The sequence below is a fragment of the Aythya fuligula genome, chromosome 1 (genome assembly GCF_009819795.1).
Source record: "Aythya fuligula isolate bAytFul2 chromosome 1, bAytFul2.pri, whole genome shotgun sequence".
NCBI lineage: Eukaryota > Metazoa > Chordata > Aves > Anseriformes > Anatidae > Aythya > Aythya fuligula.
In genome coordinates this window covers 27,923,625-27,941,103 of record NC_045559.1, presented here as the reverse complement: position 1 = coordinate 27,941,103, position 17,479 = coordinate 27,923,625, and the positions used below count along the sequence as shown (strand labels likewise).

The 17,479-nt window shown below is 35.3% G+C and overlaps 1 protein-coding gene across 1 annotated transcript in view; it reads left to right on the top strand.

The window, feature by feature from the left end:
* FOXP2 (forkhead box P2) overlaps nt 1-17,479 on the top strand; it is a 364,439-nt gene that overhangs the window by 58,609 nt on the left and 288,351 nt on the right. Inside the window, exon 2 of the mRNA XM_032207520.1 lies at nt 7,575-7,657. The gene's annotated coding sequence lies outside the window, so the exon portion shown is untranslated. The remainder of the gene's footprint in view (nt 1-7,574; nt 7,658-17,479) is intronic.

Sequence of the window (17,479 nt, the reverse complement as noted above, 5' to 3'; positions counted from 1 at the left end):
TACAGGATAGCTGAAGACTGGATTAGGCATTTGCTTCTGTGGGGAGAGCTGGTCTGTATGTACAAGTTCTCTCTCTGCAGTTTGGTGTGGCTCTAAGTAGGCAAGTGAGGAGTAGATGACTGAGAGAAGTGAGAGCAGCATCCTCTAGAGAGGCCTGTAGAGGCCTCTCATCACAAACTGTGAGAAAGAACACACTGTCAATGACATAGCAGTCTCCTCTTTCCAAAAGACATGGCAAATGAAGTCATACCCAATGTTGGTGTCAGGGTAAGGACCTCTGCAAGGACCTGATTATGTCACGGACATATTTTGCAATGATTGTCTGCAGCTGACCTCGGTGTTTGGATCAGTATTGAACCAACCTCAGAAGCAGTGTATGCAGTCCTGCAGGTGCCCAAACTGAACACGTGGTAAGGCCATGGAAGCCTCATGTTGATGAGGGAGTAACCCACTGTTCAGCCAAACTGGGAAACATCTACTTAGCAAATGCTGCTAACGGTCAGCTGATGGAGATGTTTGCAATTAGTGGAATGGTTATCTGTATTTTCATGGTGGCGTTTTTGGCAGGAATTTGTAATTGTATAAGTTATCTTATAACCTTTCTGTATTTGTTATTTTCTCTCCCATTTTTCATAGTTTTTTATTTTATTTATTTTATTTATTTTTTCCTGTTTTCCTTCTGGTTTTTAGCAGTTTGATGGGGAGTAAAGGGGTGGTCAGGAGCTGTCTTCTTGCAATATATGTTTTTTCTTGTGTATTTGGTTGATTAGATGGGTTTCCATCTGCATTTCTTGGGAGTGGAGATAAACTTTTTTTTTTTTTTTTTAATGAGTATTTAATATATTTGTTTAGGTGGGATTCTTGGGAATGGAGAATAAACAGGGGCTAGATGCTCCACATGCAGAGCATCATTAGAATAACTGCTAAGTGGCAGGACAAATTGAATTGGAGCTCAGTGATGCAAGTTCTACAGAAGAGAAAGGCAGAGAAGAGGAAGGGACTTTCCCTACAGAAAAGAGTTGGAATGCGTAGAGATATTCTGTGTGGAGGTGCTGATTCAGTGTAAGGGAAAATATTTTCACTAAAATGACAGTTATGTAGCAGAACAAGTTTCCTAGAGAAACCAGGTTGCAAAATCTGTTTTTTTGAAAGTTTTGAAGATGTGTCTGGCTGATGTCCTAAGCAACCAAGTCTAAATTCAGACAATTTTTTAAGCAAGACTTTGGACAAGACAACTTCCTGGGTCTCTCCTAGTGTTAGTGAAAACATCTGTAATAATGGTGCATGCATCATGGCAGAAGGGTAAGGTGCTCTTTGACTTTATGTTTTGCTAATTTGTAAATCTCAAAACACATCTCTCTACAAGAACAAATTAAATACATAAGAAAACCTATGATGTTCCTTTATAATATTTTCTAAAGTTGTTGCTTTTACATTCTTGTCTGATAGTGTTCCTGAATCCCTTCTGGTCAAGTCACATGGAAACATGGGAGAAACAGAAAAGTTGTAATCCTGTAAATAATAAACAAAATTGCAGTGTCATTGTGTTTGTGGTATAAGTAAACTAGTATTGTAGTTCAAACAGTTTTGGACTAGTTATTTCCCTTTTTTTTTTTTTTTAATGTTCTTCTCCCACCAGTTCCTGTAGGCTGCTGCAGTTTAATATAAGAGGCATAAGAAAATTCAGCAACAAGTGGGAAGTGGATCTTCTTTGAACTGTCTTACACTAAATCATATGTTTTCAGAAGGAAGACAGACATGCCTGAAGATAAAGTAAGGCATAGTATCTGCTCATGTTGGATAAATAGTTTAGAAATCTCCATGAATATGATATTGGCTCGTGCATACTTAAGAGATTAGTGTCAACATGGGTTATCTATCATGTAAATACAAGTCAAGCAAGTTAGACCTGCCTCAGGGGTGGTTTAGTCTGTATACCCAGCTATTCAGACAACCTTCCTGTGAAGGTTTGGAAAGAGAAGACTTTGCTCCAGGCTTTCTGTTTATTCATACTGTCTCCATTTTCTCCATTGTGTCTTAATAAGTAATCAATGTCCTATTAATTTTTAGTACAAGTAAGATCTGAATGGAGAAAACAATTGAGCCCCTCCCAGCCCTCTGCACCCAAATGAGCTGTTATGTATAACCTGTACATCATTTACAGGTGACTCCAGCTCAGACAGACCCAACACACTGGGACATTTCAGAAGTACAAAATATATTTAGTCCATCATATTTTTTTTCCTTTTTTTCTGTCACTACACAATTCCTACAGCATTAAATACTAGATTTTTAATGGTTGTCTGTAATTTTTATTATTTTTTCTTGACAAATTTCTTTGCAGTGTTGTGTGATGTGATTAATTGAGTACAGATATTTTGATGAGGAAATTCCATTTTTGAAAATTCAAGATTAATTTTAGTGGTATGGAAATTCTGTAAGTACATAGCTTTTGTTTAAAATTTTGGAAAAGAGAAAGTTGCAGGAGGTTAACAACTCAAGGAGAAGTGTTCAGGAATTAATTATTTTCTCTGTGCCAGGTAAAAAAAAAAAATTGTTTGCTCCCACAACCACGGTGCTTCTGTTTAGACCTAATGATAACAAAATGTAGCCTTCATTTGTCTAAGTATTAATGTAGAGTGGCATGTAAAAATTAGCTAATGAGATCACAGTAGTATGAAGGTCTTTTTGTAGGCTCATTTAACTTTGGAATGATTATAAAACATAACTATTAATTTATTTTGCATGTTCTTGTTAATTATAATGGCATCCAGTAGTGCTCATCTAGTTATGAGCTTCTGAGTGTTTCCCAGTCATGGAACCTGTCCAATTCAATTCTTAGATTCAGGAAGAAAAGCAGTACTTTTTTTTTTTTTTTTTTTTCCCTATTTGCAGTACTATGATCTACATAACACTCTTTAAAAATGCATTTTTTTTAAAGTGTAAAGTAATGTCTTGAAGTAGTTTAAATATAAGAAAAATATATAGTCTGATTATTAAGTAACTTTAAACATTTTTATTTCATACTTCTAAAATATATACATATCTTAACGATGTATTTTCAAATAAAATTCAGGATGTCCAATTGACATAATGCAAATTAAGACTTGCTCCAAAGTCCTATTATAAATTAGGACTTCTTTTGTTTTTAATTGCACAGGATTGCTATATGTTTGAAAGGTGGAAGATATGAATACCAGTGAACATATATGCTATTAAAATAGTGTCAGTGTCTCTAACAAGTAATTCTTGTTTCACTGAAACCAGCTGTGTCTTTGGCCCTATCTTCAGATCAGCAAGCATATCTAAATATATCTAATATATGTGACCTTCAACCATGTTCTAGAATACTCCTGAATGCTTTGTTGAGTTGAAATATTTTATACAACTACCTACATAAAATAGTAATGCACAATTTAAAAGACGTTTAGACGTAGAGCTTAGGGATATGGTTTAGTGGGGATTGTTAGCGTTAGGTAGAGGTTGGACTCGATGATCTTGAGGTCTTTTCCAACCTAGAAATTCTGTGATTCTGTGAATTTGAAACATTTTTAATAGAAAAATGTGCATGGGCAGGCCTGACATGAAATAGAGACACATCAGAATGGCTGCTATCTAATAAATAGTAGAAATGTTTAAAAGCTTTAGTGTACTTCTATGGAATTACTTAAATTTTCAAAAGGTACCAAAGGCCACTGACAAGCCAGGATAATGAATGTGAGCAGGTGATCTAAATATATATATATATACATATAAGTTATTGTAGACAGAGTTCAAATATATAACAGGTAAACTTATCCTAATAATTTATGATCTAAGTAAAATGAGCTAAGAGATGAATCCAATAATTAAATGAAAGAGTTAAAGAGAATTGTTTACAGTATGTGGGCACTGTATTTGTTTATTTAAGTTTCAAAAGAATATCTTCATCTGGAGATGAATTTGGATTTCATTTTGAATTATTTTGTTATGTTTTAGTGATTTCTGAAACAACTGTGACAATTCACATAAATAAGAGCCAAATCCTGTTAGTTGTACTCATAATGAACAATGTAAAAAATCTAGTGCAGGATGTGATATAGCATCAGCATATCTTATGACAAAATACTACACGACCTGTATAACAATGTCCGTGTGTGAAAAGGGAACTATCACTTGTAAAGCTTTTATACTAGATGGATGATCATAATTTTATCATCAAATAATAGTTGTTTTAAGAGACTGCTGTAAATTGCACTGGAATGTAATGTAAATGAAGTGTAGGTCAAATTATACATTTCTAAAGGTGAAGATTTATACTGGTAAAAAGTTCATAAGTAAGGCCTGCCATCTATCTGATGCACATATGTCACATGTGCTATGTGCATGCCTTCCTACTGTGAATTTCTTTGTTGATTTTTGAAAATTCTAGAAATCCTGATCATTCAAAAAGAACAAAGATAAAATATTAATGACTGAGACTAGCCAGTGTAGCTATTTCCAAATTGAGACTTATTTGTAAGTGAATAATTATGATAAAATGATATCACCAAAAATTTTTTACAAGAAGTCTGTGTCTCACCAAAATAGGTCATGCTTTGATGTAAGATTTCATATAACTATCATGTATTGGCTTTCTTTCCGGGATGAAGCAAAATGTGATGTTTAATAGGATCTAGACTGAGAAATCTGATTATCTGAAACATTTTTGGAGTAAAGGAATACAGGGAAAAAAAATAAGAATACAGATACTGATGTTCAAGGCCCACATACTAACATCTGTCAACAGACAACACATATGGTTGGAGAAATAAGCATACTTTGTATTTCTGTGTAGACTTTAATTGAAGAAGAAAATTCAGAGGCATAGCTACATATACAATATTTTAACAGAAAACAGAAGAGAAACGTAAATGCTTCTTCCAATTGGTTGGACATTGCCGTTTTGGATGTAGGATAACCACATGACCATCGCACAAAGTTTCATTGACACATATTTTACTTTGCAGCAACTTTTAAGAATTGCCACCCATCTTCACCTCCTCCTGTTTGCCTTAGGATCCTTACCTGTTTTTAACATTTTCTTCTTTTTTCTCTTTGTATTAAGAGCTCATAAGATTTCATTCTCATTTCCCAGTGCTGTCCTACTGTGCAGAGGTTTCACGTAGTGTTTATTCCTCCAGCCTGTCGTTCTCTGCTCTTCCTTCTTCACTTGCTCTACTACAGAGGCTGCCAGGTAGCTTTCAGTTTTCTAGGAACTTCGACCTTCCCAGCAGGTTTTGTTATACTCTACAAACAAAGGAAGAAGTTAGAACTGGAACTCTTTTAAATGTCCAAACATCTTGTAACAAAGTGTGTATTAATAATGCCAGTTGGAACACAGATTTTTTTTTAACTGTGGGAAAGCAGATTTCTCTTTATAAAATTCTATATTCATTTTACTCTTTAGTCTGCTTCTGTCTGACCTTGTCAGCAAGGGAGAATTGCCGAGAGGCACTGTTGAGAGGCTACTTCAGAAGTCACAGAGTTTCAGATGCTAAGGCTATGTCTATATAAGCAAATTAAACCATGATTGGAAATATTTCCAGGCCCCTGCCACATTCTTACTCCTTGCAAACTAGCATTGCTCCAGAAATTTTGACAGTGGAAGACTGACCAATGTCATCTACCTGGATTTCTGTAAGGCCTTTGACATGGTCCCACACAATGTCCTTATCTCTAGATAGGAAAGATACATATTTGAAGGGTAGACTATTCAGTGGATGAGGAATTGACTAGATGGCCACATCCAGACATTTGTGGCCAACATCTCTATGTCCAGGTGAGGGCTGATGACTAGTGGTGTCCCTCAGGGGTCCATTTTGGGACCAGTATTGTTTGGTATCTTTATCAATGACATAGACAGTGGAATTGAATGCACCCTCATCAAGTTCATAGACAACACCAAGCAGAGTGGTGCAGTCAATACAGAAGGAAGGGATGCCATCCAAAGGGACCTGGACAAGCTTGAGAATTGGGCCCACGTGAACCTAATGAGGTTCAACAAGTCCAAGTGCAAGGTGCTGCACCTGGGCCAGGGCAATCCCACGCAGGAGTACAGACTAGGAGAAGAACTCATTGAGAGCAGCCCTGCAGAGACGGACTTGGAGTTCTGATGAATGGAAAGCTTGATATGATCCAGCAATGTGTGCTTGCAGCCCAGAAGGCCAACTGTGTCCTGGGCTGCAAAGGGGGTGATTGTCCCCCTCTATTCTGCCATTGTGAGACCCCACTTGGAGTACTGCTTCCAGATCTGGGACCCCCAGCGCAAGAAGGATATGGAGAAGGAGCTGTTAGAGTGGGTCCAGAGGAGGGCTACAAAGATAATGAATAACCTGTTCTGTGAAGAAAGGCTGAGCGAGCTGGGGATGGTCAGCTTGGAGAAGGCTCTGTGGAGACCTCATTGCAGCCTTTCAGTAAAGGGGGCCTATGAAAAGGAAGAAGAGTGACTTTTTACATGGGCAGATAGTGATAGAACAAGGGAGAATGGATTTAAACTGAAAGAGTGGAGATTTTGATTACATGTTAGGAGGAAAGTCTTTACTCAGAGGATGGTGAGACCCTAGAACAGGTTGCCCAGAGAAGTTGTGGATGCCCATCCCTGCAGCTGTTCAAGACCAGGTTGGATGGGGCCCCGGGCAACCTGATCTAGTGGGTGGCATCTTTGTCCATGTCAGGGGGTGGTGGAGCTAGGTAATCTTTAAGGTTCCTTCCAACCCAAGCCATTCTATGATGCTATTAAAATTTTCAGACATTCATTTGGCCATTTCCTTTAGCTTGAATGCCGGCCCTGTATTTTTGGAGGGTATGTCAGTATTCTAGCATAGATATAGGCTGGTCTTTGCCATATGATTTCATCAAACAGAAATGTGCTCAGACATTGCTTCATTTGGTAGCATAGATGCAATGTCGAGAAACTTTCTACAGACCTTCATGGTCTTTATTTCTTTTGCCTTGTCCAACGCTCTTCTTTTAACGCAATCTTATAATCTCAGCATTCAAGCTGTTCTTTTCTTCTTGTCCTTTCAGCCTCCCTAAAATACATATAGATTTAAATTTCATTGCTGTGCTGTCTCCCAGCTTCTGTAACTTCCTTAACATGACTGAACGTATTGGTAGTTGATACTATGTACAATTCTTTGTCAAGAACAAACTACTTCAGGGAAGCTTCCTACTTGCTTGTCTTCAGATCTGTGAATAATAAAAATAGAATTAAAAAAATAAGACCGGACTTTGAGTCATGCCTTATCTGTCCCTCTACTGCAAGGCAGAGCCTCAATGAACAATTATATTTCTTTGTGGAATAGTGAAGGTACTCTTTAAGCTGACTACTTGTTAAAAGAATCTTTCTCTTTAATCTCGCTCGGTCTTTTACCCAAAATATTTTTGTCAAAATAGAAAAATTGAAAATTATAACTAATTTTTTTTCTTTCAGAATACTTATGAACCAGGTTATGCACAGTGGAACTAATTAGGGGATGTGATAAGATCTTTCCTGTTTTGCTTTTGTTGAATGATATCTAAATAGCTGTAAATATTCCTCTCTGTCTTTTCAGGATGGTGATACTGGAATTGATTTTGGACATCACTCCAGTTCAAGATTGAAGTTTAAGGTCTTCTTGAGGTTCAGAAGAAGGAGGTGAGTACACATGAAACATTACAAATCATTTGAGTGTTATCTTCTGCAACTTTGTTTTGTCCAGGAATTGCTGTTCTTGCTTATCAGTCCATATTCAAATATCTGATCTCTCCTTCCTCTGATTCACTGAGCTATATGACTACTTGTGTTCTGGCTAAATAACAGAGAATATTGAAGTCATGTAGGCTTTCCCTGGTTTTTGAGGGCCTGACACAAAAAACAAGTGAATACACTGTTGTCTCACCAAGGTCTCTGGAACCTTGAAGGAGGTGGAGTGCAGTGAAGAAAACTTCAGTATAACAAGTCAGATTTTAGCTCCACCCTGCAGGAGTGGAGCACTTCTTAAAGTTAGGAAAAACAATACCATATATATTTCTAGAAGAAAGGGAAAATAGCAAGATTATTCTTTAAGAATGAACAAAAGTATGGTATAAAAGATATTGTATTGGTGTAGTCTCTTGCATTTACTCTGAGTCTTTCTGCAGTAACACTTTTGGAATCTCTTAGTTGGCTTCTGCTTTAAAAGGAATTCAGTACAGTTAATAGGAAGGAAATAACAGTGATCACAGCTATAGTTTTGCTCTTTAAGTTACTTACTCCTGCATCTTCAGTGACTACAGTTAAGGCTCACTATACAGTTTTGTTACACCAGCTGCATTAAGGTTATGATAATTTGCTCAGACAATTCTATTAGATTATAATTACATATTTTTTCTAACAATAATTTAACAATTAAAAGACAAGGTAAGATTAGTAATGAATCCCCGTGTTTGTATATTCCTAGTTTGCTGAAACAGGAATTACCTGTGCTCCATTGGGAACCAGGAATATTCCATAATGTTAAAGACCATGAGTTCAAATCTTGTCTGAACTGTGGTGTGTTAACTGTCTGAACCTGCCTGTAAAGAATCACTGTTTGTGGACATAGTACTACCTTGGGACTTGGCACGCCTGCACTTAATAATAATATTAATATTATGATTAGTACTATTAATACTTAATACTTTGCTTGCTCCAATGATTAGTGTAAGATAAGAGCTTAGGAAGACACTGGCATCTATTTCAGATTTTTCACACATGCTATTGCAACAAAGAATTAATGTCCATGGTAGATGTAATTTTTCACATTTTGCTATTGCTACAGGAGTAGAAAATAGAGAGAATTTGAGAATATTTCTATCATTTTACAAATTCAAAATTTTAGGCAATATTGTCATGTATAAGTTTCAAAACTTGTTCAACAGGTGCCAGGTACTGCATCTACTAGATGCAGGTTTCAGCAATGTACAAAAAACTAACTCACCCTAATAGCAACCAAGCTCAGTTGCTTCTATGTACACCGCTATTTCTGTAGTAAATGCATATCATTTCCCTGTATGCCCTGTGTAGCAACTGCTAAGGCATTATGAAACATTCAAAACCACCTATATTCTCCTTATTATTAATATTGCCATCTTCGTGGACTGATGACTTGGAAGGTAAGGAAAAGAAATAGTTCCAGGAGCAGTTGATGATGGTAAGAGTAATTAGTGCTGAAACTGTGTTTATAACAAGTTCTCTAAAGTTTCACCATCTGGCAGGAAGCACAGACCTGTTTAACCTAATTCAAAGTGCTACCAAACAAGAGAGTCCTGATATGTGTTTCACTGTGGCTCTCTTTACCCATTGGGGAAAATTCCTTTCTTCCAATTTAATTTCACCTTCTTCTAAGGACTTAAGGCACAGTCCTGAAGGTTATGGCATGACTCTGGTGGAACTATAAAAAAATAAAATAAGAAAAAAGAGGAAAAAAGATACAATTTTAACTTTAGCAGTGCTGTAAATCAAAGGATATATACAGCACTGTACAGAGAAACTGTAGACAATGCTGGTATCACACAGAAATTTGTGTATGGTTATATATTAATATGTAGTAATGTATTTACAAAACAGTGTTTTTTTTTTTTCTTATATTACCTAGAGGAGAAACCAGTGAAAAAGGTCAGATTCATTGCTTTCTAGCTCGCAATGAAAGTATGACTAGATTCTTATCACGTATTTATACATATGTGTCTGAGAGGTGTAACTTGTCCTTAGTAATACTACATTCTTCATAGACAGTTTCTATGAAGTAGTAGTATTTTGGAAAACAGTTTGGTTTGGTAGAAGTGTAGCTATCTGTTTTATTAAAGTGTAGTAACTGAAATCTGGTGAGCCAATGATTTTTTTTTTTTTACTTTTAAGATTTTTTTTTTCTGGAAATTTACTGTGTTCTGTACCAAATAATGTCAGAAATGCAGTAACACTGACTTGTGCATCTATAATAGTTTGGCAGTATCATTTTATTGAATTCCAATACGTCTGGAACTTAAGGCACATGAAGGAAAGTAACAGTTATTCTGTTTCCTCCATTATTTTTTTTCCATAACTTGAAGTTAAATACAATCTATAAAAATGCTTTTTGTGAAGAATGCCAAAATCTTTTTTGGCCTTTTTAGCACTGGTCTCTATTTCTTTCAATATGTGAAAGTGGAGAGGGAATGTGTTTGTAGTCCATGAGGAAATAGCAGTAAATTTTGAATGCTAGTTCTTTAGGATGTCGTATAGGGTTGATTTTTTTTTTTTTTTTTTTTTTTTTTTTTTTTTTTTTTTTTATTATGGCAGGACATAGTGTCTTTCCACAGACTGAAAACTAGTATTCAGTTGTAAAAGTGGTGATAAAAATATATAAAATTAAAGTTGCATTCATGGGTAATTTTTTAATTAGCATGAAGATTTTTGTATGCTTTCTATTCCACCTTTCGTTAAACGACTTAGTTTAGGAGGAAGTTTGAGAAAACTGAGTTAGAGTTGGAAAAACTGAAACCAAGACAAAAATCCATATTGGAAAAACACAAAAGCAGTGAAAAAATGTTCTATTTTTAGACTGATGACTTAAATGGGGACTTTTGGGGACTATTAGCAGTCCAGTTACTTCTGGATTTTCAGACTAAATTAGGTTTTGACAAAAAAGCTAAGGTAGTTTTCTAAATGTGAATATTTAAAGTATTTTCTGTGTTACTGAACTGAATTGTAGTTATATAATTAATTAATATTAAATTGATCTAGCTTTACTGTCCCATTTTGGCAATTTGTGGAAAAGGAGATGTGCTTATTCTTGGATTTTTCTCATGTATGTACATTGTCTACCTACCAAATATCTGGTCTCTCTCTAAATAGTTATTTTGCATAGGGCAAAAATAAAATTTTGCATTACAATATTGTAAGATTAGTAAAAAGATAACTCATAGTTATCTTGCAGCTGAACTTGAACTCTCCTAAGAGCCATGGGAGGACACATTGCTTGTGATCATGTCAATGACCAAGGTGTGAAACATCAGATACCAGTAAATCATACAAGTCATTCCATTAGCTGAATAATGAATTGGCATTAGCTATGTCCGTGAAGAAAGCTAAGCCTTCCACACATCCAGTCAGAAGGCAAGTAAGTTTTGATATTGGCATAGGTGGAGAAGGATATACAGCAGACAGAAAAATACAACATCTTTGCTTTCCCAAAAGTGACTGGATTGGGGCTGACTGGCTTTATCTTCAGTCCAGTTTCCACCAGGAAGACTCTGAAGCATAAACAGTACTTTATTTATTTAAGGAATTGTATTAGAACAGAGACACTGTTACTTGTAGAATATTGAATGATCTTTGAGGGGTGATTGGGAATAGCTGTAAATTACTGATCTGGGGGAGCCTGAATGCAATGAAAATGAAGGTAACTTCTGTCAAAAAGTAGTGTATATTGATAAAATCGAATTTGTATCCTGGAACTAGGAGGTAGTAAATTTTTGCTATGATTATACAAAATATCAAACTATGGATTTAAACTGGTCAGCTTTTCAATTCAGCTGAACATTAAGTACAGTCTTAATGGTCTGATTTGCTGGGAAGAGTACTATTACAATAATCAAGCCCATATCAAATACGAACTTGCATCTCTTATTACAAAGTTTGAGCTTTGGGAGATATTTTCACAGCATCTAGGAGTGATGCCCCACATTTCTTGGAATTAGTCCTTAATGATATCATCTTCAGAGATGAGCCGTTGCTCAAATACCGTGATTATTTTGTGGTTTCTCTCATGGAATTTTTTAAGGAAAAGCTAGTTGAAATCTGATGTTTTTTCAAATAATTGTATGACCTGAAGGAGAGGTAGTGTGCATCTTAATAATTTTATGCTTCTTTTTTTCCTGTGTGACATGAATAAGAGAGGTGAGAACTCTTAATTTTTAACTGAACTGGATACAGGTTTCTAAATGTGGCCTGCTTGAGAACAGAGAACCATTACTGTAGTTGTCATGTAAAATAAAGTTGGAGTCTGAAGCTCCTTTTTAGCTGTCAGCTTTATTAAGGAGCTACTGGTGTGTTGAGCTAGGCACACACATTATATAAGCAGTGTATGGTAGTGTCTAGGGAGAATTTTCGCTCTCTTCACTGCTGCTTTATTAGGTCTCACTCACTCATTCACTGTTGCCCTGTCTTACAGTGCTGCAGCTTTCTGGCTGCAACTCACAGCACAGTAGGTCTAATGTAGATTGACGCCTTTGCCAGAGGACTGATTGAAACTTGTGTCTCATAGTTGCTAATGCTCACTGAACCATTTTATTGAAGATAAAGTAAATAAAATAGATTGCCATATGAGAATTCTCTGAAATCAAATGGAATAATTTGACAGGTTTAAGCCCATGAAAGAGCCCAGGCATTGAAGCAGACAGGAATACTTTTTATGCACAATATACCAGGAAAAGGTGTCTGCTGGCTCAGTGTTAATCTTTTAATGGTTTTTACCAAAACTATAATTGCTGAAAATCTTATAAACATTTCCAATGGAATTTCTGTTGTTTAAATTGCTACTTCTCTGTGGACTTCTAATTTATTTTTATTTATTTGATTTAAGAGCAATGGATATACTGATTTTATCTTCTTTATTGCTCCTGATCCTTTAAGAGACTAGTCATGATCATGTCAATGACCAAGGTGTGAAATATTTGATGGCAGTGAATCATTCAAGTTATTCCGTCGGCTGGGTAATGGCTTGGCATTAACTATGTCCACAAAGAAGGTTAAGCCTTCCATGCGTCCGGTTGGAAAAGAAAACGTGGATCACCAGTCCCTTAAAATTTAATTTAAAAAGATTCAATGTGGTACTATTTGTAGAGTGCATTGCAAGATCTTAAAGGTTAACTAAGGGTGAGTTTATTATTTGAGAAAATAATTATGTGAAATAATGCAAAATAGATTACTACTTTTAAAGGTTTTAAAAATTACTAAGTAACATAATTTTGAATATTACATGTAAAGGTGCTAAAATAAGCCCTGATATTTCTAAAGACATGTGATCCAGTGATCCAGTACATTATAGATATGAACTTCTAAGGCTATTGTGCCAAACTATTTAGAATAATTGTCAACAAGACCCAAATATTCACATTTTTCTTTTATAAAGAATTTCTGCAGCTGAGCAGTGTAGTATGTCTGTATTATTTTTAGAAGTAAGATCATTCATACGAATAAGCAAGTTAAGCTGCAACAGACAACACGTACCTCTTACTCATTTACCTGGATGGCAATGAGCATTGGTCTTTTTAGTCACACTAGTGGTCACGCTAGTAGTCACACACTAGTGGGTGTGTGACTAGGAGCAGGAGTACACACGAGTTGTGACTTGGACTGCTTCAAGAAAGCGAGACACTCAGATGATAGTTTAATACAATAAATTACTTAAAACTCTCCTAGAGTTACCAGATGAAATAAGATCAAATATATTAAAAAGTATATGAACAATGTTTGCGGGTACCTTGGATTTCTACCTTGACAACACAGTCATTTAGATACCAAATATATTCATTTTGCCAATACCAAATATATTCACTTTTTAAGAATATATTATTTATGTTTAAACAAAATTACTATGTTTGTATGTGTGTGTGTTAGACCAATTATATTTTATTTTTTTAAGTTCAATAAATTTATTATAAAAGACTATTGTTGGTACTTAAGGATGAGATGGTTGTGAGGTTTCACAAATACTGGTTTTGAAATAAATTATGAATGAGCTATTTGAAAAAGGCTTTCAGGAGTGAGTTGACAGACTGGAAAAACATAGTAAGGATGGATTTCCAGATTAACTGGTAGCCAGAATACACAGTTATTTGTGCTAATGTGAGCACTGACAGGGATGGTGCTAGTCAAAATCATATTTCCAATGTGATTGTGAATAAATCTAAGAAAATGTGAATGATATTCTCAGTTTTTCCTGTCTCGGTCATATTTTTAAAAGGGAAAATTACTCTGTCGTGTTTATAATCCAGAGCACTGGCACCAGCTGTGTTCTGGAGAGATCTTTTCTCTTTGTTGTTGTTGCCATGCTGATGATTGTATGTGTCTGGCCAAACTTATAATGCTCTCACAGCATCCCAGACTTTGAATTTCCACACTTGAAAAGCAAAATTTAATGGCTGGTGTGCCAGCAAGATAGGGTTTCCCATCCTCCTAAAGGTAGTCTCTTCTCATTCATCATATCACACATGTAACAGGATAAAAGAGGCATCAGCAGCTTTGACTTTCTATAGGAGGGACAGGAGGAATCATGAGTCTTTCCTAATCCCCATTTTAGTTCTTTCACTTTCCTCTTCTGCATTCTATGAAATAAATTTCTCAGAAAGTGTCATCTTTTGGAGGAGGCAACAGAAAACATGAATTTAATAAATCTTAATTATATATGTGGAGTTTATTTGATTGCTTTTAGAGTTAAACTCCCTAAAAAGCTGATTTTATTTTAGGTTTGTATTTTTAAGTGGTGCTTGTTGACTGTCTTGGAGAGTGATTTCTTTTCTCTTCTGGAAAATGCATTATGGGATCTGGCAAAGAATGAGGTAATTTTTTTGATGTGGGCATTGTCATCTAAGAACTGGACAAAGATCACTGTCCCTTAGGAACAGGGCCTCAGAATTTTTAATGCTGTCTGTAAAACAGCTATTTAGTGATAATTGTTGTCAGTTATGGTGTACCTGAGATAGGTTTTTAGTGGTGATTTGAAGGGGAAAACCATGCTTAACTGGTTTTACACAATTCAAATGTACTGAGTTTAATTTTTGAAGGAACTTAAGTTTTCTTTTTCTTTTCCTGAGGTTGAGTCATCTCTAGAAACTAGGTAATATTTTGGTTCATGTGGTTTCTCTGGTCCTACAGCCATGCATACATGTATAGATTTCATTTCATTACATGCATGAAAATTCAGTGAATTATGATAGATCCAGTAAAGGTTCTGCAGAAGAAGAAAATACCAGGTATTTTCTAGGCTGCAAATGTATAGCTGCTTGCATATAATATAAACAATATATAAAGTCTTTTCAAAAATAAGGTATAGGAGTCAGAGCATTAGCACGTACAAAACAAAAAATTAATTCTAGAATCTATATACTTATTATTTTACTCATTATGTATTTTTATAAGTAACTACACTATTGGGAAACAGACTAAAATTCCAATTCATTGTTGTATACTTGAAGAAGAAACTGAGTTAAATTTTGGTTTACATTTATTGAAATATACATAGATGTTACTGTGATTGAATTGAATTCACAGCCTAATACTATTTTGTATTATTTTGGTCAAGCTAACTAAACATATCAAGTTAGAAGAGATGGATATTGTGATATGACAAAGATGTGACCTTGTGTTTTCAATGTTTTGCAACTAACTTTGAAGCTAGTATTTATCATCTGAACAGGGTGTAATACAATCAGTTTGGTGAATATTTAGCCTTCTTCCTTTTAAGGAAGAAATATCTTTTACATGGACAGTTACCATTAATTTTTACTTTGTTATCTGTTCACTGTGAGATATAATTTTTGGCACAATACAAATGCAGTTCTCTACTTCCATCACTTATTGAAGAATTAACACATAGAAGATTTCTACTCAACCAAAAGACGTTTATATTATTTTATGTAATCGTTATTTTTCTCAAATTAGATTGTTACTAATTGTTTAATAAAAAGTTCAGAATTTTGTAATCTTTGCATTAGCATCCCATCACAACTTCTAACTGCAGATTTTGCCTCAGAAAAGTTTATCTCTGATGGTCATGTGGACCAGATGAATGAGAGCACCATTATTTATTTTATTTTTACAAATACGGCTGATCAGCTGAACTGAATTACCAAATTGAATGTTAAAATAAGCTAAGGTTTCTCTTTTGACAAAATTATTTTGTATTGACCTTTTTGAGCCACAGTGTTGCAAAACATGTTGAATGTAAGCACACCCATTTGTAAAGTCTTTTTTTACTGCAGAAGTATTAGACTTACCTTTCTCAATAATCCTTTTAATAGCTAAAGCACATAATTTAATAGAAAGGTGCTGCAGTTCTAAATATCTCTGTCCTTCCGTAGCAATTCATCATTGCCACTACACAAGAACTTGTGTTTTCTTCCTTTCTCTCCTTCAGCGTAATACCAAAGGCTCCCCAGCTGATGCAGTGGAAAATCCATTGTCTTAGACCAAGACATTTAACCATATCAGCTTGAGCTGTGTTACTTGGCTTTGAAGAACAGTTGCTTAGGAGGGTTCATATGGTTTCTTTGTCAACCCCTGAGTGGCAGCAGGCAGCATTGGTGTTGGGGAGGTAACAAACAGCAGGGGAAGGAGGGAGAAGGCAGGAGCATCCTTAACTGCTGCAGCTGTTTGCTAAATGAACATATGTCTAAGCCCTTGAGCGCCCACAGAACATCTTTGTACAGGTCAATGCTTAAATCACAAGCATAAATTGAAGGAATGCAGGGTTCAGGTGTCCTAAAATAAGTTTGATCTGAGCACCTGTTTATTTGCTTTCTAACACTAGGCCTTCTGTTTTGGAAGTCCAGCTGTTCTTTACTTTCCATTGTAAAAGATAATGGGGTAATGCAGTTAGTTATATCAAAGTAATATTTTTCTCTAAAATTGTGCCTGTTGGACTTTTAGAAAAATGAATATTTGCTTTTTCTCCGTCTCTCATTTTCTATGGTGAAAATGGAAGATTTGCTAAATATTGTACTTTTGGACTATCTGAGAGATAGAAGTCATGTAGTATTAATGTTACTGCAGTCTTATCATTTATATTCTTTTAATTTTGCAATTCAGAAATATTTTTAGTTCAAGGTATTTAAAATTTATTTGATTTATTAGGCTTGGGAAATATGTATATTGAATTGGTTGAATATATTTGATAGGACAGTGTTTTGAAGTTATTACATTATGAACTTGAATACCCTGTCCAATTCTTTAAAGATCCTAGAAGATAGAGAATATGATTTAATTATCTCTTTTTCATTTTACTAACTTGACCTGTGTTCCTAGCCTCTAGACAAAGAAAAAACAAGTACTGTGAGCAACTGGCAGTTGATATTAAGGAGGTATCTCCCATATCTCTCTCACATCTTGTAGTAACAGCCAGTCCTCAGTATGGAAGCGAGATTTCCCCAGAAATATTCCATCCCCCAGCTGGCTTCATCTTTCAGGTTCTACCCCAAAAAACTCTCTTTTCTGTGTTAGGTCTAGCTGTGCATAAACGCCTGGGTCAATAGCCTAAGGATGGTTTTTGAGAGTGGCCAATTTGGTCTTCTGCAAGAGATAAGTACAATATATAAGCTGTTTTTGTGGTGTGAATCAGGTGTTTCAGGTAGAAGTTGACCATAGCTATTTGTTTTTGTGGAAGACACTGGATGCTGTCTTACAACCTACTAAGGATTTCTCTGTTTTCTAGGAAAAAAAAAACACACTAGAGCAAAATCCTAAGATGTTCTAATATTT